The sequence below is a fragment of the Schistocerca piceifrons genome, chromosome 2 (genome assembly GCF_021461385.2).
Source record: "Schistocerca piceifrons isolate TAMUIC-IGC-003096 chromosome 2, iqSchPice1.1, whole genome shotgun sequence".
Classification (NCBI taxonomy): Eukaryota; Metazoa; Arthropoda; class Insecta; order Orthoptera; family Acrididae; genus Schistocerca; species Schistocerca piceifrons.
Window position 1 is genome coordinate 129940718 of NC_060139.1, and position 27414 is coordinate 129968131.

The following is a 27414-nucleotide window of genomic DNA, read 5'->3' on the forward strand; positions in this document are numbered from 1 at the left end:
ATTTGCAAGTGGAGAAAGCTAAAGCCATCACAAGTGTGTCCACTATAGGCTATTTTCGCAACAATTAGATAATAGGTAGTTAAAACTGTGTTGAGTTACAGTTCACACTATTCCTGAAATATCTTCAGAAGCAAGGAAAAAAAAAAAATACAATATGTACACCATTAAAACCTAGAGGTAGTGCCCAGTACTCTTAAGGAACTGAACAATCACTTTATAAAGGCGAATGTCTTTGATAAATAAAATAGAAGTAGCTGATTGAGGGATGCAGTATCCCATACTCAGCAATGTCTTCAGAAAGTCCAATCGTTCGCAGTCAAAGATGCGATTGACTTCAGCTTCCGACTCAGGATCATACTCACATGGCGGCGAAGTGTAAACGTTGATCCGATGTAGATGTTGAGGAAAAGAGGCGTGAATGAAGTGAAGTCGTGTAATAGTAGAAACCGTGGATCGGTCCAAATACGTTCTCATGAACCAAGACTGTGATGGAGTCGGAGGTTGGAGCACTGCATAATAACCGCATTTCTCTTGCTGGGAAACGTTCCACGCCTCTTGCCATTGTTAGATTGCGTGACCCTTGACCTCAGGTAATTAGTCTGTGTAAGGTTATTACAGATCCAGGACAGTGCCTGAAGATATCGCTTGCTTGGCTAATGCGTCGACTTCCTCATTATATAGGATACCTACGTGGGAAGGCACCCCACAGCAAATGGATTGTCCTCCCCAACCGTCTGCTGCAGATACAGGGTGAGTCAGGAGGAAAGGTACATAAAATGGTTCAAATGACTAAGCACTGTGGGACTTAACATCTCAAGTCATCAGTCCCCTAGACTTAGAACTACTTTAAACCTCACCAACTTAAGGAAATCACACACATCCATGCCCGAGGCAGGATTCGAACCTGCGACCGTAGCAGCAGCGCGGCTCCGGACTGAAGCGCCCATTACCGCTCAGTCACAGCGGCCGACGAACGGTACATGATTTGAAGGGTGAGGGGTGATAGTATATAGTATTAGTGATTCTGAACAAAAAGCTTCATATGGACGTATGCCCTATTCTGAATGGTTTCCGAGATAGAACACATTCAGTATCAGTTTGGTACGTTTCCTTGAATAGCTGGAAAACTGCACCCTCCAGCGAAAACGTGTAGCAGAACAAAATTAAACTAGAATTAAATTTCCTACAAAAATTTATTTTTTTCTCTACAACTAATGATTTGTGCGACGAGAGCACGAGGATGTCGAAAAACTTGCTCGACGAGTATGTGCTGTAGCTTTCGTAGTTTCTGTAAGCCAATTTGAGGTAGTATCCCGACTTGACACACAAGTGTCCCGTGTTAAACTGTTCGTCTGATCTTGCTACCTCAATATGCTACCTCAAATTGGCGAGTTTTTCAACATTCTCGCGCTCTTTTCACACAAACTATTAGTTCTAGAGAAAAAAAATGAATCGGACCTTCTTGTAGGAAATTTAATATAGTTTGATTTTGTACTGCGACACGTTTTCGTTGGAGGGTGCGGTTTTCAGTTATTCAAGGAAAACGTGCAAAACTGACATTAAATGTGTTCTATCTTGGAAACCATTCAAAATAGGGCATACGTCCATATGAAGTTTTTCTTCAGAATCACTAATACTATCACCCCTCAAAGCATGTACCTTTCCTCCTGACTCACCCTGTATATTCCGAAATCACATCCAAGACTCAGTGGTTAGTTGTTCTGTTCCATCTCCGGTGTCGAATATTTTGAAGAACGCTTTGAGAATCCGACACAGTTAATATCTCGGGGAAGGAAGTGGAAGAGACACACTTAAGAGCATCCAGAACTGCCACCCCCACCGTAAATATAGAAGCGCTTGGGAGGCAGGTCGAAGGTTTTCCGGATCTGAATCTGACGGCAGAGGAATGCGCATCCAGTATACTCTCCCTGAGGAAATTTGGATCCATCGGTATATACACAGAGAAAACCAGGCCACCGAGCTGCAACGAGATGACTGAATTCACTATTGACATTAACTCTTTCCAAACAGTTTATATTAAAATAAAAGACTGGAATATGGCAACTGAATGTATGGAGATAGCAGCCAAAAAGCGGCAAATGTGATGAACGTCGTATAGAACCTATGAGAGGTGACCAAGTGTCAAAGCTGGTTCAAACGGACGGAGCTTTATTCATTCTGTAGGAGGCAGTCCATAGTATGCGCATGCAGTCTCTACTTTGGTAGACAGAACTGTTCACAAATGCCATGCCTTGGATGTAGAATTTATCCGATAACATCTGGCGTCTAATGCTCAAGGGTATTTCTGCTGCTTTCACTAAAAGATGGTTGCTGGGCGTGGGTCGCACGGCTCCAAGAAAGGTACTAATGGCTCTATGTTGAAGAGTTTCTAATTTGGTGACCTGACGTTTTGGTGCATTGTGGTACAGTTGACAGCCATAGTCTAGCCGAGATCGAATAATCTGCCGGTATATGGTGAGTGAACTACTCAGGTGCGCTTCCCATCACACACAGGTGAGTGATCGAATTACGTTGAAGCCTTCTTCACACTTGGTAACAATGGATCGCATGTGAGGCGCCCAGCTTAGCCTACAGTCAAAAATCAGCCCCAGAAATCGAGCGTGCGATTTTGTGTGTGAAGTGTACGTTCCACACATAGTGTGACCATCAATGCGAGCCGATATCGACTTGTAAAAGGGGAAGATTACTGATTTCTCAGCCGAAATCTCTAGCCCATTACTCAACATCCATTGATCAGTGTACGCAATGATCGTGAGTAATCGCATCTTGCCCTGAGGATACGAAGCGACAGTGGAATAAACACAGACATCGCCTGCATAATGCAATATTTTCGTGTGGGGTTGTGATTATGGGCTGTAGATCATGCAGATACAAAGTATACAGGAGCGGGCTTAAAACTGCACCCTGAGGCAAGCTCTTGGAAACAAGAAAAGGTCCGATCAAGTTTCGTTTGTAACGGACGTAGATGGTTCTTTGAGCGAAGAGGGTGCAGGTGACATACATCATCCGTGGAGAAGTTCAGAACCCTGCCCGAGAGAATTGGTAAAAGACTGTGATCATACGCTCCCTTAACTTCCAGAAAGGCAGCGACCACCGCTTTTTCATTTGAAAGGCCGATGTAATATCCATAGCAAACAAATATAGATTGTCCGTAGTCCCTTTCCCTTTTCTGAAGCAGTATTTATTCCAAGTGATCAAATTACGATTTTGAATCTATCATTCCAATCTCGTTTTAACCATTCGTTTCAGCATTTTGACGAGGGACTGATGACCCTGTTGTTCGGTCCCTTTATCCTTCAAACCAACCTATCAGCGTTTTGACAACACACGACGACAAAGCTGTCGGTCGATCATTAGAGGCCACATTTGAATCTTTGCCACTTTATAGAACTGGAATTATTACTTGCGTCTTCTATGTTGCTAAGAAGTCCTTGTGTATCCAGTACCGGTTACAAACGTATAAGAGCAAATCTCTCCCTTCTGCGTGAAAATTCGCAAGCATAGAATAATGAATAAATCGATACCTGGACATCTGTCACTCAAAGATTTAATAGCCTCATTGAGCTCTTCTTTGGAGGAAGGACGAAGGAGAAAATGGTGTCGGTCTTCTTAGACAGAAGACACACGAGTCAAGATTGGCGCAACTGTATGTATGAATTCCTCTAGCCAGGCAATGGTAACAGGAAGGGGCGCGGGGGGGGGGGGGGGGGGGGAGATAGTTGTTTTATGCCAGATGCTTGCCATACTGGTTCCATTATCGAGGGAAGAACAAAGTTTTATCCAACTGTTTTTTTTAAGGAATTTGTTAGCTCGCGCATTTGCTTTTCGAAGAGCCAAGAAGTTATCCAAAGTGGAATTTTGACGATAGGTTTTCAAAACAAGTCTGCGCTTAGCAACTTCTCGGGAACATTTGGCGTTCCACCAAGGAGGGGAAGGTGCTTCATAACTGTGTACTCTTTTTTTTTCTTAGAAATGTCGACATCCTATGCAGCATTAATAGAGTTGATTAAAACTTGATATATCTTTATCCGGTAAGTCACGTCTCATGTTTACGAGCCCCCAACGAACTGCCCCTTTTATGTGAGTCCCGCTAGAGGCCGAAGCTGCCTTAATAAGTGTCTCTAGGTGGGGAGCGTTACACAACGAGACAACTGGAAAAGTTTTGTAGGCAGCTTGTACCTGGACAGCAACTGATTCGATGTCGGCACAGTTGACGTGCAGTGGGTGTGACTGATGTGGCAGCGAGGTCTTTATTAGTTATAGCGACGCCTCCCCAGTCATCGAACCTGTCCTCCCGTACTATGAAATAATTTTGAACCACGTTTCGCGTAACACAACTGTATCCGACTGACTAATGAACAGTTCTCGTTGCAAGATTTCTCTGGTAGAGCTACCTGACCTCGCGTTACTGTTAAAGAGAGATTAAAGTGTGCCGGTGATGAGTTGTCTGATATCGGAATGATTCGTAACACCGTTTTGTCTCGTATTTTGCAGGACAATATGAATAAAATTGTGATATATGGAGAAGTGGGTGGTGATTTCGCCACACCCGCGGTACAAAATCATCAACAACAACCGACTGTCCAGAGGTTACATCCAGATGCAGCTTCCTAGCCAGCTCCTTCAGGACCTACATTGGACAACACCGTGGCAGTTGCCAGCCGCTAGTTGGCGATTGTTCGGAGCACCCGGCAGAAGAGCTGATGGAGTTGTCGGAACAGGAATCCTCCGGCTTCTCCGCCACGAGCAACAAGCGACAAAGTGAGGTTAGTCTTGATTTAAAGAATTCCAAACCTCTGTACCGGGCACCAATCACGTCTCATCTGCTAATGATGTTGCAAATGTAGCTGATCCCCCTATAACAACTACTTCTGGTCTCAGTCCTAAAAACCATACTGTTCTCAACGTTCCACCTGTAGGATCTGTACCTATTAAAAAGTATCTGCAATTTTGCAAACGTGCAGATAGTGGGCCGTACGTTGTTTATATGGAAAGTCAGGACAAAAATTTTGGCCGTCTCTACCCTATGTCTCTCGGGAAATCCTTGCATCTCTCCTTGTCAGAAATGAAAATTGCTATAGTAAATATTTCTTCAGCAGGAAGAACCAAAGATAAGCCTTGTCTGGAGTATCAACTTCTACCTTATTTCTTAGCTACCAGTGCGGTTCTGAAGTCTAAAAACATAGAAGCCTACATTACTTCTTTTGTTGTCCACAGACTGGGAGTAATCAGGAAAGTAGACCTAAGCCTTGCGGAGATTTTGGAAGCTGTAAAATCTCCCTTCCCTTTTATAGGCTTTCGGAAGTTTACGAAGAGAGGTTGTAAAGACCAAACTGTCAACGTGCAAACCTGCTTGTTAACCTTTTACTCTCAAACATTGTCGGAAGCTGTGTCTATCCATGGCACAATATGTCTTGTAGATACTTATGTGCCCGCTGTAAGGCAGTACTTTAAGTGCCTTCGTTATGGGCGCGTCAGTAAACAATGTCGATCCCAGATAAGAGGCGTGAAATGTAGTGGGCCACGTTCTGTTGAATCCTGTGCCTCTCCTATCACTATTTGCGCTCACTGCGGAGGAAAACAGACAGCAACGGATCTGTCCTGCCCTGAGTACCATGTACGGCGACGAGCTCAAGAATTAGCTACGTTCAACAACACTGACTCCAGGGATGCGCTGTCTCTTGCTCGTATGCCAACCTAGTCATCTGTCACCGGCTGTCAACAACATTTCTTTCCGGTGCCAATCGTTGCTGCTCCTACAAACTTAAGCGCTCCGGACTTCGAAAACTCGCAAGTCTTCAAGCTGCTGCCCGCCCCAAGAGTTCCCAACGAGAAAGTGGGGACGGTACCTGTCTGTGAATGTGCCTCGGCAAACAAACATTGCCTACCGATCTCCCCTGCGGCAAGCGGAAGTAAACAAACACACTAATGTCCGTGAGTGGTCTCCGAGCCGCAGCCTGTTATATCCAACTCAACTTTCGCCCACTCCCATAAACCAGAATCCTTATCAGTCTGTTTGCTCGCACATTAGCAACTCCAAAGTACCGAACCAAAGACAGGCTCCAGTTCATGCTGAACTCATCGATTAGATGGCGGGGCTTGTCGCCACAGAAAGTAAGGTCAAGTGTTAAAGTGTGGTACGTGTAATAGTACCGAACGCGAACCTGTTATGCACACACACGAGAAGGTAAAGACAACCGTCACAAGGAAGGAGAACCGCGTAGCACGTCTGAAAACTGTCGCGTCACCGAGAGAACTGTTTTATGTCTTCTGCAGCTTTACACATCACTGCAGGTTGGATCACTTGCCTGGCCAGTGCTGTGAAAGTTAAATGCTCCCGTAAAGCTGCTGAGCCCATATCATCGTCGAGCCAATTTACTCGTAACGCAAAGGATAAAACGTATCCTCATTATAGTACGTGACTGTACTCGGAGACAGCGTGGCATCCTATCCACGTGTAACGAAATCCAACGAGGTTCCATAATACATAGGGTAATGTTAAGATCAGGTTTATTCTCACGATAAACGGAGTATACCTCCCGTCACTTTCACTCCAAGAGTAAAATCTCTTTAGGACCGTCACCAATCAGCCCTGTAACCACGAAAACTATATATTCGACACCAATATCGTTCGTTTTCAGTCTTTTTACATATCACAACCTTCACACCAGCTCCGAACTTTAAGAGTTCTGATGTTTATTGCTCCCAACAGTTACTTTTTCCGTTGTGTTAGGCGTGTGTTTAGCATATGTAGTTGAAATTTCTCCATTCGTTCCGGAGTTTTATTTACATGTCACCACTTTCTTACCCCCTCCCACCGTCCCCAATGCAGCTCCCATCCGCCACCACTTTGACATTTGTGTCTTAGGACATTTTTATATACTCATGGACTGGCCGAGAGATCGACAAGGTAAATTAATTTTGTTTCTAGTCTTTTTACTGGCAAGTATAATACGCATATATGAGAGAGAGGAGGAAGTCGCAAAAGTCTGCTAACATAGAAAGGTAGTTCATTAGTTTTACTATTTGAGTACCAAAACACCTGGCGACAGTTGAGATAGTGGGTATTAACTGCTGACTGGCAGTAGCAATAAAAATATTTCTGATAAAGGGTAATATCTAACATAAATTTAAGTGTGTCTTCTGAAATTATCTTGTGTGTAGTCTCTTACGAAAGTGAAACGTATACGATAAGCAGTACAGACGAGAAGTGACTAGAAGCTTTTGAAATGTGGTACTTCACGGGAATACTGAAGATTAGAAGCGCTCACTGAATAACTGAAGAGGTACTGAATCTCACTGAGGAAACAAGGGATGTATACAACCACTTGACTAAATAAAGGGATCTGTTGATAAGACACATCCTGAGGAATGAGGAAATCGTAATTTTGTGGTGGATGAAGTGGATGTAGGTTGCAGTAGTTTTTTACGAAGAGGATTGTATAGGACAGACTAGAGTGGAGAGTTGCACCAGAACGTTCATCGCGCTTACGATATGAACAATGACGTCAACAACAATAAAAACAACAGCAATGACAACAACTACAGCGACGACGAATGGCCGCGCGGGATTAGCCGAGCGGTCTACGGCGCTGCAGTCATGGACTGTGCGGCTGGTCCCGGCGAAGGTTCTAGTCCTTCCTCAGGCATGGGTGTGTGTGTTTGTCCTTAGGATAATTTAGGTGAAGTAGTGTGTCAGCTTAGGGACTGATGACCTTAGCAGTTAAGTCCCATAAGATTTCACACACATTTGAACATTATTATTATTATTATTATTATTATTATTATTTTGATTACGAATGACAACAACAGCGACGACGACGATAAACTAACCGAAAACACTAGAGGTAATAGTTATCGACACTGCAGAGATCTATAAAAAATGCTTATAGGATTAATGGTTTAAACAATAAAGCACTGCACAAGTTACTTTTTTTTATGCATAGTGCGACGCTTTTCAAGACTATATTCCCACTTTCACGTCATAATATTTGCATTAGTATTGTATGTGGTGTGTACGATGTTCTGCTTCTCTTGCTCTGCAGTCGTCTTTTTATGGTTTTAGCGCATTGTCGCACCTCCATTGCTCAGAAATCCACATACACGAATCAAATGGCTCTGAGCACTATGGGACTCAACTGCTGAGGTCATTAGTCCCCTAGAACTTAGAACTAGTTAAACCTAACTAACCTAAGGACATCACAAACATCCATGCCCGAGGCAGGATTCGAACCTGCGACCGTAGCGGTCTTGCGGTTCCAGACTGCAGCGCCTTTAACCGCACGGCCACTCCGGCCGGCATACACGAATCACCCCTCACACTGTTTCCATGTATAGAATCAAAACAGGGGACCAAAAACCACAGACTACTACGAAACTGGGGCCTCGTTTTATTATTTAGATCATGAACGGCCCAGTTACAGGCTTTCGAAAAACCTGTAGTATGACGAATGGAATTGGGTTATCATATTACTTCACAGGTGCGCATAGGATTATGTTCGGTCACGAGATGCTATTGCGAATCCTGTTGTTTAGACTAAATGTTATTTTCTTTCTTCGGTTTGAATGGATTATTTCGAGTGGTCGGTCCCTCCTTTGTCGTAGCAGGTTGTTATGATTCGCACTTCCGCCTGTTATTGACCGCGGCGTGCAAGTGGCATCTGCATGTCAATGGAGGATAGATGAAACGCCTCACACCACCCTTTGTTGCGCCCGAGCACCTTGGCCGAAAAGATCGCCCGCTGCCTTTTCAGTCTGCACTGGCAGTGGTATCCCATATGAATAAGAGTGTCTCCTCTCGAGACAGTCGATGAAGCACGCCGTGGCCGCCCCTCCCCCTCCCTACACAGCAACCCCCTCCTCCCGTCCCAGGCAGTCACTTGCGAGCCATCAACTCCGCATCTATCACCCTCGCACTCCGTACGTGAAATTACGCTAATGTATGGATGGGACGCGGAGGGTACCGGGCGGGGTGAGGAGCCAGCCATTCCGATCCGGAACGTGTTAATCCCGTGGGAGCGGGACATCGCGCTTTAAAGACGACGCGTCGCGGCGGTGCAGTAAGGAGAGGAGCGCGGCTAGCGCACAATGGCCCGCGGCACAAAGGCCGTGCATCAAACGCCAAACAGCCGTCGGCCGTCTGCGGCGCTTTATTGAGATTTAAATCGATGTCGCCGCCGCTGCTGCTGCTGCTGCTCGCGTGTTGTCCTAAGGCGGCCGCTTCTTTTCACAGGTCGTGGGCCACGCCAGGGGCATCGTTAGCACACAGCTGACGATGAAACGACGAAACCCCGGCAGCCTGCGGTCATTGGGACAACCCGAGGATGCCTCAGCAATGAGAAACACATATCTCGGCTCCGTCGACGCATATTGCGAGAGGAGGATGGCATCCGCAGATGAAAATTAAATGCATTTCATGTATAGCACGTTAGCTCTCTGGTTTTGCTATTGTTATTGTTGTTGTGCTCTTCAGTCCTCAAACTGGTTTGATGCAGCTCTCCATGATACTCTATCCTGTGCAAGCTGCTCCATCTCCCAGTACCTAGTGCAGCCTACATCCTTCTCAATCTGCTTAGTGCAGGGCCTCCCAACCTTTTCAGCTGGCGGACCCCTTCTTCAGTCGAAAATCCATGGCGGACCCCTAGTCAGTCAAGAGCACAGTAACTTTAAATTTCAGAGCGAAACCCATGGGAACTGAAAGCTTCTTAATGCAAGTGCCATGTTCCCAATGACAACCCCCCCCCCCCCCCCCTCCGAAGTATCAGTAGTCTTTGGTTTAGAGATGAATGAAAACAACTTGAAATTAACGATCCAATTTGAATTCCCACTGTATCCAGACACTTACTAGTAGATTTACTCCCTTTGTTCAACACACTATAGCCTGATTAAAATTACTTGGTAACTGAAATTTCACACGCTGGAGCTGTCTTCCTTCAAGAGCAATCAACGTCACGTCCAAACTGATCGCTGTTGACAAGCTGCCGCTTATGGTCTGTTCACTTCCACTATTTGGCTACTGTTGTGTAAGGATAATGCATATTTCGTAACAGTCGTGTGTGTGTGTGTGTGTGTGTGTGTGTGTGTGTGTGTGTGTGTATTCGTGGAATCCGAAGAAAAATGTTCAAATGTATGTAAAGTCTTCCTTTGGTCGTCCTCCCTCCTCATTCATTTCAACTGGAAACTTCCCTTGTTTTCGCAACAAACTGCACCCTTCTTCAATAATCCTGACTACAGCCACAGATCCATGTTAGAAGTAATAAACTGGTCAAAAATCGACTTATGAAATAGGTAGTGCACTGACGAAGCAAGTTTAACATTTAATGATGCCTGGCGCCGCATACGTGCCAGCGAGCGCTGTGATTGGTCGACAAAGCTCGCTCCGCGCATGCGTAAAAGGTTTCAGCGCATCTAGTGCCGTGAGCCGGGGCACAAACGACCCCCGTATTGTTGCGAAACAGTCGATCAGAGAAGCCGCATTGTCCGGCACTAAACTGCGTATACGTTCTCACTTACGAACCGCAAAGGCTGCTTGGGGATACGACCTGAAGTAAAAGTACACATGTTTTTCACACGAAAAAAATAGTGATGAATTTGATTTTCACATTTTTATTCAATAATTTTACTCATTATTTTACACGATTTGGTGAAAGGAGGCCGCGGACCCCCTAGAAAGAGCACGCGGACCCCTAAGGGGTCCGCGGTCCACAGGTTGGGAAGCCCTGGCTTAGTGTATTCGTCTCTTGGTCTCCCTCTACGATTTTTACCCTCCACGCCGCCCTCCAATGCTATATTTGTGATCCCTTGATGCCTCAGAACATGCCCTACCAACCGATCCCATCTTCCAGTCAAGTGGTGCCACAAACTCCTCTTCTCTCCAATTCTATTCACTACCTCCTCTTTAGTTATGTGATCTACCCATCTAATCTTCAGGAATCTTCTGTAGCACCACATCTCAAAAGCTTCTATTCTCTTCTTGTCCAAACTATTTATCGTCCATGTTTTTCTTCCATACATGGCTACACTCACTACAAATACTTTCAGAAATGACTTGCTGACACTTAAATCTATACTCGATGTTAACAAATTTCTCTTCTTCAGAAACGCTTTCCTTGCTATTGCCAGTCTACATTTTATATCCTCTTCTACTTCTACCATCATCAGTTATTTTGCTCCCCAAATATCAAAACTCCTTTACCACTTTAAGCGACTCATTTCCTAATCCAATTCCCTCAGCATCACCCGAGTTGACTACATTCCATTATCCTCGTTTTGCTTTTGTTGATGTTCATCTTATATCCTCCTTTCAAGACACTGTCGATTCCGTTCAACTGCTCTTCCAAGTCCTTTTCTGTCTCTGATATAATTACAATGTCAAGTTTTGCTATTATGTTATGTAAATATTTAGAAATAGAATACCAAGAACGAAAGGCTCGCATTAGAAAGGGCGTAAGCCAGTTATGTATTATACCGAACCTGCTATTCAGTCTGTAGCCTACATCGAAGAAGCTGTGACGTAAATTAAAGAGAGATTCAAGAGTGAGATTAAAATTCACGTCGAAAGCATATCAATAAGATTCGCTGATGACGTTGTTGTCCTTAGCATGGTGAAGAAGAACTGCACAATCTGTTAAATGTAACAAACAGTCAGATGAACACACTCTATGGACTGAGAGTAAAACGGAGTAAGATTAAGGTAATCAGAAGTAGCGGAAACGACATTAGCGATAAATTACCAGATGAAGGACGAAGCATGGAGGACATAATAAACGGATCACACAGGCAAAGGGGGCAGTCTCAAATAAATATAGGCCCTAATTTTAAGAAAAAGTTTGTGAGAATTTACGTCTGGAGCACAGCATTGTACGAAAATTAATCATGGACTGTACGAAAGCTGGAAAAGAAGAGGCGGCCGCTGTGACCGAGCGGTTATAGGGGGCTTCAGTCTGGAATCGTGCGACCGCTACGGTCGCAGTTTCGAATCTGCCTCGGGCATGGACGTGTGTATTGTCCTTAGGTTAATTAGGTTTAAGTCGTTCTAAGTTCTAGAGGACTGATGACCTCAGATGTTATGTCCCATAGAGCTCAGAGCCATTTGAACCATTTTCTGGAAAAGAAGAAACTGGATGCTTTTTTTTTTCATTTTGTTCAGTATAGTTCGTTGTGTTTTGTCTGTGCGGACGTCACATGGCGTCCGTTCAAGTTGATCGTTGATTCCTTTAATCAGTTTTTTAATTACAGAGGACAATCGACCCTCTGACCGAACGCGCTTTTTTTTTAATCTCATTTTGTTCATTTTCGTTCGTTGCATCTGCTCAGTTCGTCGTTGATCCATCAACTCAGTTTTTTTTTATTACAGAGGGCAGCTAACCCTCTGACCGAACACGCTGAGTTACCGTGCCGGCTAACGCGCTGAGCTACCGTGCCGGCGTGTGTTTGAGATACGATGCTGCGTTAGGATGTTCGGAATAAGGTAGTCTGATACGAAATTAGGAGATTCTCCGTGGATTTAAGAGGGAGAACGTGTAGGAAACGTTGACTAGGAGGAGGAAGAGGTTAATAAGACACATGCTAAGACATCTTGGAATAATTCTATGGTCCTTGAAGGAACTATAGAGCGTAAAAACTATAGAGGAAGACAGATACTTGAATACGAGCTCTATTCAAAAAATTGCGGAACATTCGTAATTTCGCGCCAATGGTATGTTGAAGCGAAATGCTGTTGGCATACCTGTGCACGAGTGTGTTTAATGTTTAAGTTTTATTGTTGTATGTCTGTTAGCTGTTGTTCAGTGCTGTATTAAGTAGAACGTTGTGTCGCACAGTTTGCGTATTTCGAGATGACAAGGCAAATAGTGCACGAAGCCTACGGTGATGAGTGCTTGCGCCGTACTCGGTGTTACGAATGGTTCACACGGTTTGAAAGTAGCCAGACGTAAGTTAAAGATGACACTCGTTCAGGACGCCCTTCGACGTCTATCGGTGACGCGAATGACAGGAACGTCAACGAAATTGTGCGTGCCAATCGAAGCCTCACTGCCCGAGAGATTGCAGAAGAACGTAACATGTCAGTTGCACCATGTCATAAAATACTGACACAGCATCTTGAAGCGCATGATGTTTCCGCCAACTTCGTCCCACGGCTCATAGGTCAAGTCCAGAAAGACCCTTGCCTCGCAATCTGTGAAGAGCTTTTCGATCGTGCAAATCAGAACGAGAATTTCCTTAAGAGAATCATAAGTGGCGATGAGACGTGGGTCTACGGTTGTCATGTTGAGACCAAGGTTCAATCATTATGATGGGTCGGAAGAGGTTCTCAAAGATTAAAAAAAGCTTGTCAGGTAAGGTCAAATGTTAAGACCCTGCTGATAGTTTTGTTTGCCGTTGAAGGATCAGCTCATCATGAATTCGGGCCACAGCGACAAATTGTTAATAGGTGGTATTATCGGGATCTGTTGCGAAGCCTACGAGGAAATGGGAGTAGTACACGGCCTGAAATGTGGCGAGACAATTCATAACTCTTCCATCACGATAATGCACATGCACATTCATCCCTGTTGGTGCGTGATTATTGCACAAAAAACGAAATCCCTGTGCTGCCTATTCCTCCGTACTCTCCAGACCTGGACCCTGTGGACTTTTTTTATTCCCAAAGTTAAACTCCGTTGAAAGGATGATTTGTTACGATAGACGAGATAAAAGAAAATTCGCCGTTTCGCGCGATCCAGCAAGAGGCATATCAAGACTGCTTCCGAAAGTGGAGCGGTGTATAAGTTCTTGAGGAGAGTATTTCGAAGGAGACCACGCACAGTAAGTAAATCGTAGGCGTAGAAGAATTTTGTGGACAAAGTTTCGGAATTTTTCGAACAGACTTCGTATATCCAACAAATAACCGAGGATTTCGGGCCGAAGTACTACTCTGAGATGAAATGGTTGGCATGTTTAGGCATCGGACTAAGTGATTGGTAACTCGGGCTCGCGTCATCCTCAGAACAAATTTGTTACTAACAATGACCGCGTACTTCTCGAAAACAGACACTTAAGATTTCCTGCTCTAAATTATAACAAGTTCGCCATCCACTTCCTCTATACGTTTGCTTCCCCTTTCTCTATAGGCTCTATGCCGCTAATTTCCAACTCAGTTAAAGCCGATAGCAAAAGAGTATTCAGTTAGGGTTTCCTATGCGACGGAAATCAAATGATATGAAATACAGTGTGTAAGTTGTCAGTTTCCGACGAATAACGCGCAAGCTACACAGCGGGCTTTGAAATTTGACGAGTTTTGTAAATACAGTAAATAGCACTTTGCAGCGACATCTGCACTTTGCATCAACTCCGATAATATGGATCTTATTGTATATATCATCAATGCGAAGAAAGACTGAAACGAGAACAGTTTTGATATTCCAAATCAATATATTTGAGGTTAGATTGCAAATAATCGTTTATTCCTCCACGTGTAACACCCATACTATGTGTCAGAGTGTCACAACTCTGTCCACGTGCGCAGCTCATTAATCTAAAAAATTAGATAATTAGTCCTGTCACAGTTAATTTAACCTAGGTTCAGTTTGCTACTGCTATCACCCGAGTTTGAAAAACCTTACAGAAAATTTTTAAGTTTTTTTTGGAGGTAACTGTACGGCAATTACAAGCATACCATTTTCGATGAGACATTTCAATTAAATCCACTAAAACTTAGCCTGTTCTTAATAATTCGTGGTAGCTCGGATTTTGATACACCAAGCGCTACCAGTTAGTTGTTCGGCCCCGGTAGCTGAGTGGTCAGCGTGACGGAATGTCAATCCTAAGGTCCTGGGTTCGATTCCCGGCTGGGTCGGAGATTTTCTCCGCTCAGGGACTGAGTGTTGTGTTGTCCTAATCATCATCATTTCATCCCCATCGACGCGCAAGGCCGCCGAAGTGGCGTCAAATCGAAAGACCTGCACCAGGCGAACGGTCTACCCGACGGGGGCCTTAGCCACACAACATTTCATTTCATACCAGTTCGTTCAGAGCGTGTGCTTATTCTCCAGAGCACTCACAAACATACCAAGACACCAGAAGTAAATGCAAAGTCAAAATGTAAGCCAAAATATGTAAAAGTTACAACCGAAATTATCATAACGTTTCTCAAAAACGTGGTACGATTGCTTACAAAAGGGTATACCCCTTGTAAATATGTAAAAAAAACCACGTGACACTTATGTACGTAAGAGAATGGTGTGTCCCCAGCATACTCGCACAACAGTGCAAAATACTTTCTATACCACTACATAACACAGCCACCAATTTCTGAAAATGATCTTCTGTATCAGGAAACCGACTTCGGAAGTCTTCTTTAAAATATCCGAGAAATGACAGGCACTCATTTCTAGCTTCTAACGATCTTTGATGGTCCACATGTTAGTGCAACAGGTATCTCTTCCACACAGTTGTCTGCAGCCCACTATAGTTAACCTCCTGCTCCCCCCCCCCCCCCCCCCCACCTTTCGCTATTTCTTATCTACAGTGTCCTCTACTGAAACAGTGTACTGTTCATTGGTTACTGTCAGGTTCCTTTCAGTCTCCTCTTCTGTAACTATCCCTTTTGTTTCTGTTCATACTAAAATGTAGTAGGCTAACTAATGTTGTTGTTATTCTTAATTACTTTATTGCTAATTTTAATTTTAATGATCCTCATGCTAACATCTCAGACGTACATAACTGAACCACAAACACGCATACAAAAAGCAGTCTAATGTAAGAGAGGGCCCAAGGACGTAATCGTGACATGCTAAGTAAAACAGTAAGTAAGTAAAAATTAAAATTTGATTAGTCGCACTGTTTTTGACACATTGTGATTGGTTGTAGCTACTCTAATATTTGACTTCTTTTTAAACCTGTAGTCTTGCGTTCGTAGGTGCAACTGAGAATGAGTACGCGCCCGAAACTAATTAGTAGTGCTTGAGAAGGTACCCGTGTAAACTAACAATTGTGTCATTCTTTAAATTTATCGAAGCTTCGGTGGTCACGCGGAAGAAGTCAATGTATCAGTTCATTGACGGACAATTAAATGGACGTACTTGTGAGAGTCAGGTAGCTGCTTCTTCTTCATGCTGTATTGGTCAGTCACCTTTGCTGTTTTTAACGACAGAAATTGTGAGTTGGGTAGCTTAAAATGACGATTCTAAGAAGTTAAGTTATAGGCGTTACTTCTAGGCAGTTGAAGACAAAGCGTCAAAATTGTTAGCGAAACTTGTGCACTGATAACAGCCTGTAATCCTTCAGTTCGTTGTAGAGCATTATATCATGGCTATTACTCGGATGGATGCCACTGTTCGCTTAGAAGAAAAAAATAAAGCAATAAGTATATTGAAAACTAAAGGCGCTTCGTTTATCCATTGTCATCGCAAGTCTAGTAGTGAGGGAGCGAAGGATATCTGATGAAATCTTTCGGTTGCTGCCTTCAACATTGTCTGCGGTAACACACAGCGTGTCGTGTACTGAACAACTGCCGTTAGCCTGACGATAGCCGATATATGATATACAGTTCAGGGAAAGAGCCGTTAATTGCTTGGGCTTGTCATTGTGCAGAATCGTTATTGGCGTATCCATACTCGATCCCTACCTGAGATGATAGGAGCCTGATATTGAAGGAATTCCCCACCCCCTCCCTCACGTCTAATATCCAATAAGTATTACTATTCAGTTTAACCAAACGCCGCATCATGATGCTCGCATTTCTACTAGCAGGTCGTGATCTCAATACACGTTTATCGGGAAATCGTTCGAGCATTCCAATCCATTTATTGAGATTTCTTTACGTTGTTAGATGAGAAGATAGGCTGTAGCTGTATTGAGCTTATAAACCGCAATACGATTTCTGAAGAACACCGATAAATTTTTATTGACAGGTTTTACAGCCTACACAGAAGCAAGAAAATTAAATGAGGAAGTACGTAGCTCTATTTCCAGAAGTACGCTTCACATAATCACATCATGAGATTGTTTATATGAAACAATCATGACGTATAGCTTGCCTCACTGTAAATTGTAAATTCATTGGTATTTTAAGCTTCATGCGAGAAAAAATACGTCAAGTAATTGAGATGTTAACTGTTTAGTAATTCCTTTCTCTAGGTACATCTCAATAGATTACCTTCAGACGTCCGTCACAAACGTGGACGCCTCTAATGTTTCATGTATTGGTCGAAATAATGAAACAAAATTTCAGACGAGTGACAGTGCATGAAAGAACAATAATTTTATATCTTCTGTATACACATATTTTGATTACCAATTAATTTCACTTCCAGACACTTAATATCCATCGCTGGACATCAGAGCCGTACAAAGGCTATCAGCGTACCTGTCAGAACTGCCAAATCTGCAGTCCCCTCCATCCCTTCTCCTGCCCCCCCCCCCCCCCATCTTATTCGACCTTAAACTGCCTTACTATTGCGCGACGATCCAGCAAAATTTATAATTTTGTTAGTATGTTTAATAAGGAAGAATAACTAGTAAAATATTATTTAAATGAACTATACTGAAGTAATATAGCATACAACAAATGAAAGGTGTCAGTATAAGCAAATTACAAAATGAATAAACTTTCGATAAAAAATAAAAAGTAAAGCAAAACGTTTCTGTCTCATGGTTTCTGGGAGCTAATCTTTAAGTATGAAATTTTGCTAGCTCCTTATAAATTGTCAATAGTGCATAAATTATTGATCAGAAATAAAAGAAAAAGGACTTTTTATTAAGAGTCGCCAAAAATACCCCTTAATATGACTTGTGTTTTCATTATAATTTTCCGTTTTTTTTTCTTGGCAGCAGCAAAAGTAATGGTGTGAGGGCAAACGAATTATGTACCCTTTTTGCTTGCTTCGTTCACCGTCGCACCTCGCTCCAGTCCTCAGTCGACATCAGTCGACAAAAATCGGCAGCTTTCAGTCAACAGTTTTGCTTCAGCACCAGGTCACCGACCTTTTGAGATCCTGCACTACCTTTGCGTAGTAGCAGCAAGAGCTCCATTGTTGAACATGAGCGAGCTGTGTGGGCGTTAGCTGTGTGAACCAAGCGCACTGTTGCCACAAATGCCATGTTGCAATGCTTGGTTGTTCGGTAGCAATCGTTTCTTTATCATGCTGCTTAAACGAAATGACACTGTAGATATGACACTTTGACAACAGCGTGTATTTACAGTCGTGGCCAGAGGAAGACGTTTCTTCTCGTAAGCGGAAGGAACACTTCTACCAGTCAGTCCCTAAACTCCCTGTTAGTTCATAAACCTTATTTTCCTGCTTCTTTTCAGTTTTTGCGCCCTTCTGTGCCTGGGCTATTGGTACATCACTGCTGGGTTTAAGCCTCCTCGAAACTATGCAGTGCAGCAGTACTTTCTTCAGCGAAACCCACCCATGTTGACTATGGGCGTCCACAGACATTTATTCAGGAGTGGGCAACATTCTGTAATTGCCATTCTTGATATAGGTGATGCAATGGGTTTGAAAAACGTTAGTGCTCCAAGAACTAAATTTGATGAGAAGTTCATGAAACTTACTGTACAATTTATACACTGTCTGAAAAAAGTGTCCGGGCACCTATTAGTAGATATTATTATGGGATGTCTCCCCCCTTAGCGTTTATGATGATTTTGACTCTGTTGGGGACACTTTCAGTGATGTGTCTGAATGTGAGTGGTGGAATGGAAGCCCATTCTTCGTCAAGACGAGAGAAAGCAATGACGTTGGACGCTGTGGTCTAGAGCGAAGCCGACGTTCTGATTCATCCCGAAAGTGGTCCACTGGGCTTAGGTCGGAACTCTGGACAGGCCAGCCCATTTCAGGAATGTTTTTGCCAACAAACCATCGTCTCACGGATGCTGATATATCACAGGACGCACTATCATGCTGGTACAAATAGTCATCGTCTCAGAACTGTTCCTCTACTCTGCGCAGTACACAGTTCCGTAAAAAGTGTTCATATCCTTCCTCATTTAGCGTTTTCTTAAGCGCAATAAGGGGTCTACACCGTAAGGCGAAAAACACCCCCATCTCGTAATAGTATTTCCTCCACACTTCGCTGTTAGCAACACACATGGTGGCAAGTAACGTTTTTCTAGGCATTCGCGAAACCCGAACCCTCCCATCAGACTGACACAGAGTATAGCGTGATTCAGCATTCAAAATCACCGTTCAATGGCGTCACTCTTTTAACAACCTCACGCGTTGCTCAGCGCTAATTAGAGAGATCCTTTTTAACTCACTACGCACATTCATTGTGTTAGCTGAACTGGCCGTAACACTTTGGAACTCAGGACTGATCCTTTCTGCTGATTTCATGCGATTTTCGTGTTCGATAGCCCCTGTCCGTCAGTAAATTAGGTCTGCCCGGCGTTGGTTTACCTGTGATCGTTTCTTCGCCTTGCCACTTCACAATCACATACAGTCGGTTTGGGCAAGTGTATAAGGGCATTAATGTCCCTGATGGTTTAGTTACTCAGGTTACACGAAGTCACCATGGCCTTCCAACATATCTACTATGCTGTTACTGCTGCTGTACTGACAACACTATACTCCCCGTCGGCTTTTATGCTGGTGGCTCCGCCACTCGTCACATTTAGCGGTGAATTCCTCATTACATAGGGATGGCCTCCCACTTTTCATCAGATAGCGTAAGTGTCACCTTAGAATTTTTAGGGTTATTTACTTCCATACCTAAACGTTAAGCAGATTTCAGTAGTATATATGAAGTATAGCATTTTATGTTGTTGTTGTGGTCTTCAGTCCTGAGACTGGTTTGATGCAGCTCTCCATGCTACTCTATCATGTGCTAGCTTCTTCATCTCTCAGTACTTACTGCAACCTACATCCTTCTGAATCTGCTTAGTGTATTTATTCATCTCTTGGTCTCTCTCTACGATTTTTACCCTCCACGCTGCCCTCCAATGCTAAATTTGTGATCCCTTGATGCCTCAGAACATGTCCTACTAACCGGTCCCTTCTTTTTGTCAAGTTGTGCCACAAACTCATCTTCTCCCCAATTCTGTACAGTACTTCATCATTAGTTATGTGATCTACCCATCTAATCTTCAGCATTCTTCTGTATCACCACATTTTGAAAGCTTCTATTCTCTTCTTGTTCAAACTATTTATCTTCCATGTTTCACTTCCATACATGGCTACACTCCATACAAATACTTTCAGAAACGACTTCCTGACACTTAAACCTATACTCGATGTTAACAAATTTCTCTTCTTCAGAAACGCTTCGCTTGCCATTGCCAGTCTACGTTTTATATCCTCTCTACTTCGACCATCATCAGTTATTTTGCTCCCCAAATAGCAAAACTCCTTTACTACTTTAAGTGTCATTTCCTAATCTAATTCCCTCAGCAACACCTGACTTAATTCGACTACCTTCCATTATCCTCGTTTTGCTTTTGTTGATGTTCATCTTTTATCCTCCTTTTAAGACACTGTCCATTCCGTTCAACTGCTCTTATTGGTATCAATATGGATCTTAACTTTTTCTTTCAATTATTTGAAATTACATCCTCATACGATTAAAGTGATCTTATAGTTATGAAATAAAGCTAGACAGTTTTCACAGAAGAAATTTATTCATATTCCGAAAACATTAGGTGATGAAAATTAAGACTGAAAAACGGTATGTTCTTGTCTACGCCAGTAGGCAAAATGAATAAACTGAGACTGCAAACACAAACACATACTATTCAGTACTGTATAGGTCGTTGTTCCACCGGCAGTATGTCGGGAATATGGAAAATTAAAACTATGAACTAGGAAAAAAAACAGATGTTGAAATAACGCTGTTGGTATCAACAACAATAAGCAATAAAAAATACCGCACTAATAGGGAATTTTAAAACTGGGCAAGCACAGCTAAAATAGTTAAGCGTAATTGATTGGCAATTCTTACAGTACAACAGGTGTTTAAATACAGGTGTTAAAACCAATAGAAAGGTAAAACGGAATGAAATACACTGTAGATGTATTTATTTAAGTTTATTAGAGACCCACACAACCAGTTTAGTTCCATCTTCTGGTGTATATAAATACTGTCATATGGTATGCGGAGCTGTTACAGAATGCCGCAGGTTAACAGTTGGCGTGGCTGGGCAAATTTCTCAGCCATTCCGAACTGGTTAAAGAGATTTTCAATGATAAACGTCCGGTGTTAAAATCACGAACTGTCATTACATTACCGATTAAAATTTGTTTCTGTCGGCCTGTGTCGAACAACAGACAATTGCCATTATACATGTCATCCAGGAAAGTATTGGGTCTGAAAGTCAACACTCTTGTCTGTTTGTCAACAACTTGATAATAATGGTAGCAGTTGATAACACAAGCTACGTGGCGCCCTGTGTGTTGCCGGATAGTGTGCGGTGGCTGCCGGGGAATGACAGTTCGTGATCTTAACCCAGACTGGACATTCATCATTGATGATGGCTTTTAGCAGTTGAGGCGGACTGAGAACTTTGCCTAACCATGCCAACTGTTATTTTGTGGTGTTCTGTAACGACTCCCAATACCATATGACATAGCATTTATGTACACCAGAAGTTGCAGCTCAGAAGTTGCGAAAACTGGTTGTGTGGATCTCCAGCACAGCGGACTACTTAACTTTTCAGATTTATATTTTAATAACACCTGTATTTAAGCACATGTTGTACTACATAAATTGTCTATCAGTTATGTATCACATTAGCAGCCATCGAAGCGCAGGATGGGAAATGCAGTTTATTAACGGTTTATTCAACTTTAATTAGAATATTTCGTTTGCCTTAAGAACTACACATGTGATGGTGCTAATGGATTTATTACATTACATTAATCATGGTGTATGCGACCAGAGACAACCGGGAAATCTGAGAAACACAGGAGAATTTTTTAGGACTGCGGAAAGTTTTCTTTATTTTAGTTTCCAGTTTAATTTCTGTAAGTGTGACTGGTAAGAACTGACACTCTAAGGAAAAAAAATCGACTTTATCCCGCTACTGCAGAATCATACTGCAACAATAAAACAAACGAGGAACTGATAACACCAAAATAAAACATTAATTTCAAAGAAAAAGCGCTGTTTACAACAAAACACAGTGCACATACAAGCGTCTGCCGACAGCAAAACGTGTTAATAGCTTTGGGAGAAGTCTATACAATAATTCGTAACAACAAAGCGCTTTCGCTGAGAACGAGCCCACAACTGTTGAAATTTATAACAGGTCGCAGGAAAATATTATGAATGGTAGTTTCAAAATCGTTACTTTCAAAGTAAATTCCTCCTGCGTAAGATGAATTATGTTACGTATGAGAATGACCGTTTAACTCCTATTCAAAACTTAACTCTTTGAGTACCAGCCACAAAGAAAAATTTCGGGCTCAGAAGCCAAGCCATTTATGCCCTTATTTTAAATTTTTCTGGCACATGTGTGTTTGATATATGTTAAAGGGTAACACATGCTAAAATAGACCCGGCCTCAAGATCAGTTTTTAATATTTATTTTAATTCCTTCATGGATTACAAATTATTCAGTAATGATGGCAAAAACTGTAACTACCCTCTAAAAAAAAAAATAAGTTTGAGGTGAGTTTTTCGAGGAATTTATACGTAATGGGCTTTTCTATGGAAAACTAGATATTCGACGGAACGTGTGTTCAGCCAGGTAACTCATGAAATTTTCTGTGCACAGCAGTGAAATTTACAATCCTGCTTGTCAGAAATACTCAGCTGCTGCAATTTAAGCTATCCTCTTAGTATCCTGCCTAACAGCAAAAAATTTCGGACGACCAGTATTATACGTCAGAGCTAGGCTTTTCTTGATGAAAAATAGTATCATCTGGTAGTCGTATTTCGCAAAGAAAGGATACTGCTATCGTGCCATATTTTCTCGAATTCGATATTCACTGCCAGGCCACTCTGAGCGCAGCTACGGTCTGTTTCTCCGTATCGTAACATGGGCATCGCGCTTCTTATATTTTGGTGTTCTGTGTTCGGAAACTACCGCGCTGTATTTGGTGAATTAGAATTTATACTTTCGTAATACCAAAATATGCTGTTGTTGTAGCGTATTAAAAATCTTTCCAAAATGGGAGTACCAGTAAGTTCTGCGCCAGTATACAGAACCCTTACCATTCACAGGATTGATACGTTTTACAGCTCTGAGGGCAAGTATCGTCACTTAACACGAAAAAAATGTACCTTCACCAGGAGTGTTTTGTATTTTCACCAAGGAAAAAGTGAATTTTTAAGCGGGAAATCAGAGGTTTTTTTTCTTGTCGGAGTACACTCTGTTCATGTTTTCTGTAATTGATGTTCAACAAAATTTGTAACTACCAGTCAGAATACGATCAGAGGAAGAAGTGAAATCTCTCAGAACTTCCCCAATATTTGTTTATACAACTGACTTGCCACTCTTGGAGTGTGCGAGGAGCAGTGTTTGTCCAGTTTCACTCATTACTGAGCAGCCATACCAACCTAGACAGCAGAGTTTGTACCTCTACGTTCGCATGTTGCGCCGTGTTGCACTATATAGAGTATGTGAAGCTCCCAATTACTGGAGAGAACGTTTTTCCGAAGTTTAAATATCACACCTGTTTCCCTCTTCTAGCACAGATAGTGTTTCCTTTTTACGTCTGGTGCATTCGGGCTTACAGAGTAAGTATGCATTATAGCAAGGCCTGTTGTTCACAGTTTACTACATAGCTATGCTGTGTAGGTCCGTGTATGATCAGCAAGCCATGATGCCGGGATTCCGCCGTACAGCAGAGCGAGAGGGGCTCCCTTCTGGGGACTGGGGACGGTGACGGATGACGAGCACGTACAGGTATGCGGCTGCCGTGTTTACGTTCTGCTGGAAACCCCCAAGCCACGACGTCGGACCGGTCTCTTTCTGCATCATGTTAAAGGCTGTATGACGAAGCGAGTGGGAAAAGATAGGGGACTCTTTTTTGGTACTGTTCTCTGATTCATCTTGACTGCAGAAGAACGCGGCATCTGCCGCTGGAAATAAATCCTCCAAATTCCAGGATCGGGGTCGTCTACGATGTTGCTCGGCATTTTTTTTTTTCCAGTGCAATCTATCCACGTTCCATTACGTCGTCTTTTTGGCGTTTTCTTGCCACTTGGAATACAGTAATGAACTTCCTTAGCTCACGTACCACCAATCAGGATGGACACATTTCGCGTCCATTTTCATTGTAGCCATAATTACTTCTTCCATTCTGTTCCTATTAATTCCCAGATTCCATCTCTCCATTGTTAGCAGAGAAACCTGAAGTTTTAGGACACTTTTCGCAATATTAACCCATACGTTTCACTGGTATAAGTAAAAATTGGTAATACAAACTGATTGCAACTTTTCGTTTCCAGGGACATTGAGAGTTTCGTTTCCGAAACCTAGTTCACTTTACCTAAGGCACCAGAAGTAATTTGTACTCTTCTACGTATTTCTTTCTCTGTCTGGCTAGTTAATGTCATCGACTGCCCCAAATACAAAAATTCGTCAACTGGTCCTACAGTATTACTGTCAATTTGTGTAATTTCCTTTGCGTTATGTTGGTTGCATACCATTTTAGTCACGTTGTAATGCTTATTACTATATCGAAGGAATTATAGTTTCTATGAAGTAGAACGATACGACATTTTTAACAACGTTTGAGAAAAGAATTTAAGGGGTGTCTCATTGGTCTTGACCTCCCTAATTTACTTTCTGTTCAGAAACAAACTAAGGATAGCAAATGTTTTGCAGCTGGCAGGTGGACACTTACCAGAATGACTGCGTTCCTTGTAAATTTGTTCGTTACGAAACTACGGCCAACAGTATGTCTTCTTTTATTTTTAAAATAGAAGCCTATATTTTTTAATCGGTAATCCACTTCCTGTCCTCAAGACCTGTTCAGAAACGTATCACAGTGTACTATCAACCCAAATATATCGTTATTAAAAACGTAACGCAAGACTGACTGACTTTCCTGTACTAGCATACAGTGCAGGTTACCCGCGGTGACGCAAGTCGCCCTCTTGCTTGATCTGACAAACAAATGGAAACAACGTAAAATCAGCACCAGCTATTCGATTAATCGTCTTCAGCTGAAGGACTGTGTGAGTAATGTACACGAGGGAAGGGAAGGTAAGGTAGAAATGTAATTCGTCTCTGGAGAAGGTAAGTAAGGAGAACAGCACTGCACTTATTGTATATAAAAAAACTTCATTGCAGTTACTGTCAACGCCAACATGTGGAAGAGTTACATGAACCCGGGTATTTGCACTGTGTACCGGTAGGCCTACAGGGGAGTCGAAGTAAGTTTTGTGTAACAGTTTTAAATATCATGTTCTCATGAATAATACGCAGTGATATGTTTTGGAACAGGCTTTCAGGAGAGGAAATGGATAACGGAATAAAAAATGTAGGCTGCCACTTAAAAAAGAGTTCCTGTTGTTCGTATCTTCGTAACGAACACAGCTAAAAGAAAGGCCGTCATGCTGGTTAATATTCTCCTGGTAGCTAATAACATTTTACTGGCGACGTGTTTCTAGCCCCTAGTGTTCATCAGTCACCAAGATATTAATATCACTTAAAAAAAGCTGACGGTAAATGTGGTTTTGGATGGCACCCGCCTTGAACAAAACACAGAGTTTTGATTTTCTTTTATTAACTATACATGTTTCGCTAAAGTTTCAGAAATATCAGTATTCACCAAGTGATATGCCAAGTCTGCAAATCAATTTACATTGGGAGACAAGCACAAACTTTAATACTAGACACACACAACGCAGAAGGGGGCTATCAAGTAACAGCTGCCATTCTACATTTGCTGAACATATTATGCACATGTAACACACTCCAGCGGACATAATCACCGACTTGAAAATTCTCAATCGCAGCAACAGCTCCCCCCCCCCCCTCCCCACGCACACAAAACTAATGACTCAGGGAAACTACGATATACAAAAAAAAAAAAAAAAAGAAAATCATAGTCGAAGAGAAACACGTAATAAACGAATACACATCTCTCTACAACGGAACACTGTTCAAGACCAACCACCCACCCACCGACTATTAACATCCTTATATTTCCAACGAACTGTCGATGGATCGTGAACCGACACCGATAGCTAGTAGGCATAGTAAATAAACTGCGACTATAGACTAAAAAATAAATGTTTTCATAACATTCTCAGTCGTAAAATTTCAAGGCAAATAACTTTTCTACATTAAGTTCTATATGGCAACAAATGACGCATTGTGAAAAGAAAACAATTCCAACGCGAAACATAAAAAACCGGAAAAACTACAGAATGTGGTGAAGAGCAGTTTTCAAAAAAATGGTTCAAATGGCTCTGAACACTATGGGACTTAACATCTAAGATCATCAGTCCCCTATATCGTAGAACTAGTTAAACCTATCTAACCTAAAGACATCACACACATCCATGCCCGACGCTGGATTAGAACCTGTGACCATGGCGGTCGCGCGGTTCCAGACTGAAGCGCCTAGAACCGCTCGGTCACATCGGCCGGCCGAAGAGCAGTTTTCCTGATGTTTAATAGAAAATAAAAGGACATTGTTGGTGCTGAAACATCAGCGAAACATGTCTGCGTAATATAAGAAAAGAAAAATTGGGTTTTTGCTCGCGGCGGATACCATCAAAAAACAAATTTGTATGCAAGCAAATAAGGACGGGGAGAGCATCAACATCAAGAGGATTCCTGTCGACGGCGCTAATGCCATTAGCTAGATATCGCTAATTTTACGTTCGTAGGCTTCATTTAAGGCGTTAGACTGCATCGTCATAAATACTGAAACAGCTGTACTGCTGACGTTTCGATCGTATTTGCAGCGGCCCACTTTAGGAGCTGAAGACTGCTGCAAGGACAGTCGAAACGTTAATGGTATAGTTGTTTTAGTGTTTTATAATGGCGCAGTCTAGTACCCAAAATGATTTTATTCAAGCTATAGTTTCGCTTATTTCGTTGGGCTCCCAGATTGTTCATTAGGTCCAAATCCTTGACTTACTGCGTGTGCAGCCATTGGCTTCCGCTGTGGCCGCCACGTATACTCGTTATCTCATTAATTAGACATGCGGTATTGTTTATTGCACTGGAAAAAAAATTTCGTTAAAACCACCAGTTGTTCACTAAATGTGACGGTTCAAGTAGACAGTAGACAGATGGCTGTTGAGCTTTAACAGCGCTGTCCCTCCAGGCTGGCCGGGCCCCAGTGTTATTTCGGACGGGAATTCCGGAGCGTGACTCCACGCCGTGTCGTTGGTTATCAGCGCCCAAGGGTCATTAGGCTTTTGGTAACCCTCTCCTCCTCCGGCCAGTTACTACCTGGTGCTGTTGTTTGCTTTGGGGCTCTTAATTGTGTGTGTGTTTGGGGCTCTTAA

At 42.6% G+C, this 27414-nt stretch overlaps 1 long non-coding RNA gene across 4 annotated transcripts in view; it reads left to right on the forward strand.

Moving 5' to 3' along the window:
* Nucleotides 1-27414, forward strand: part of LOC124777315 — a 163997-nt gene that overhangs the window by 64550 nt on the left and 72033 nt on the right. For all 4 annotated transcript variants that reach the window (XR_007015712.1, XR_007015710.1, XR_007015711.1 and 1 more), the window contains exon 2: nt 4516-4787. This is a non-coding gene — a long non-coding RNA (uncharacterized LOC124777315). The remainder of the gene's footprint in view (nt 1-4515; nt 4788-27414) is intronic.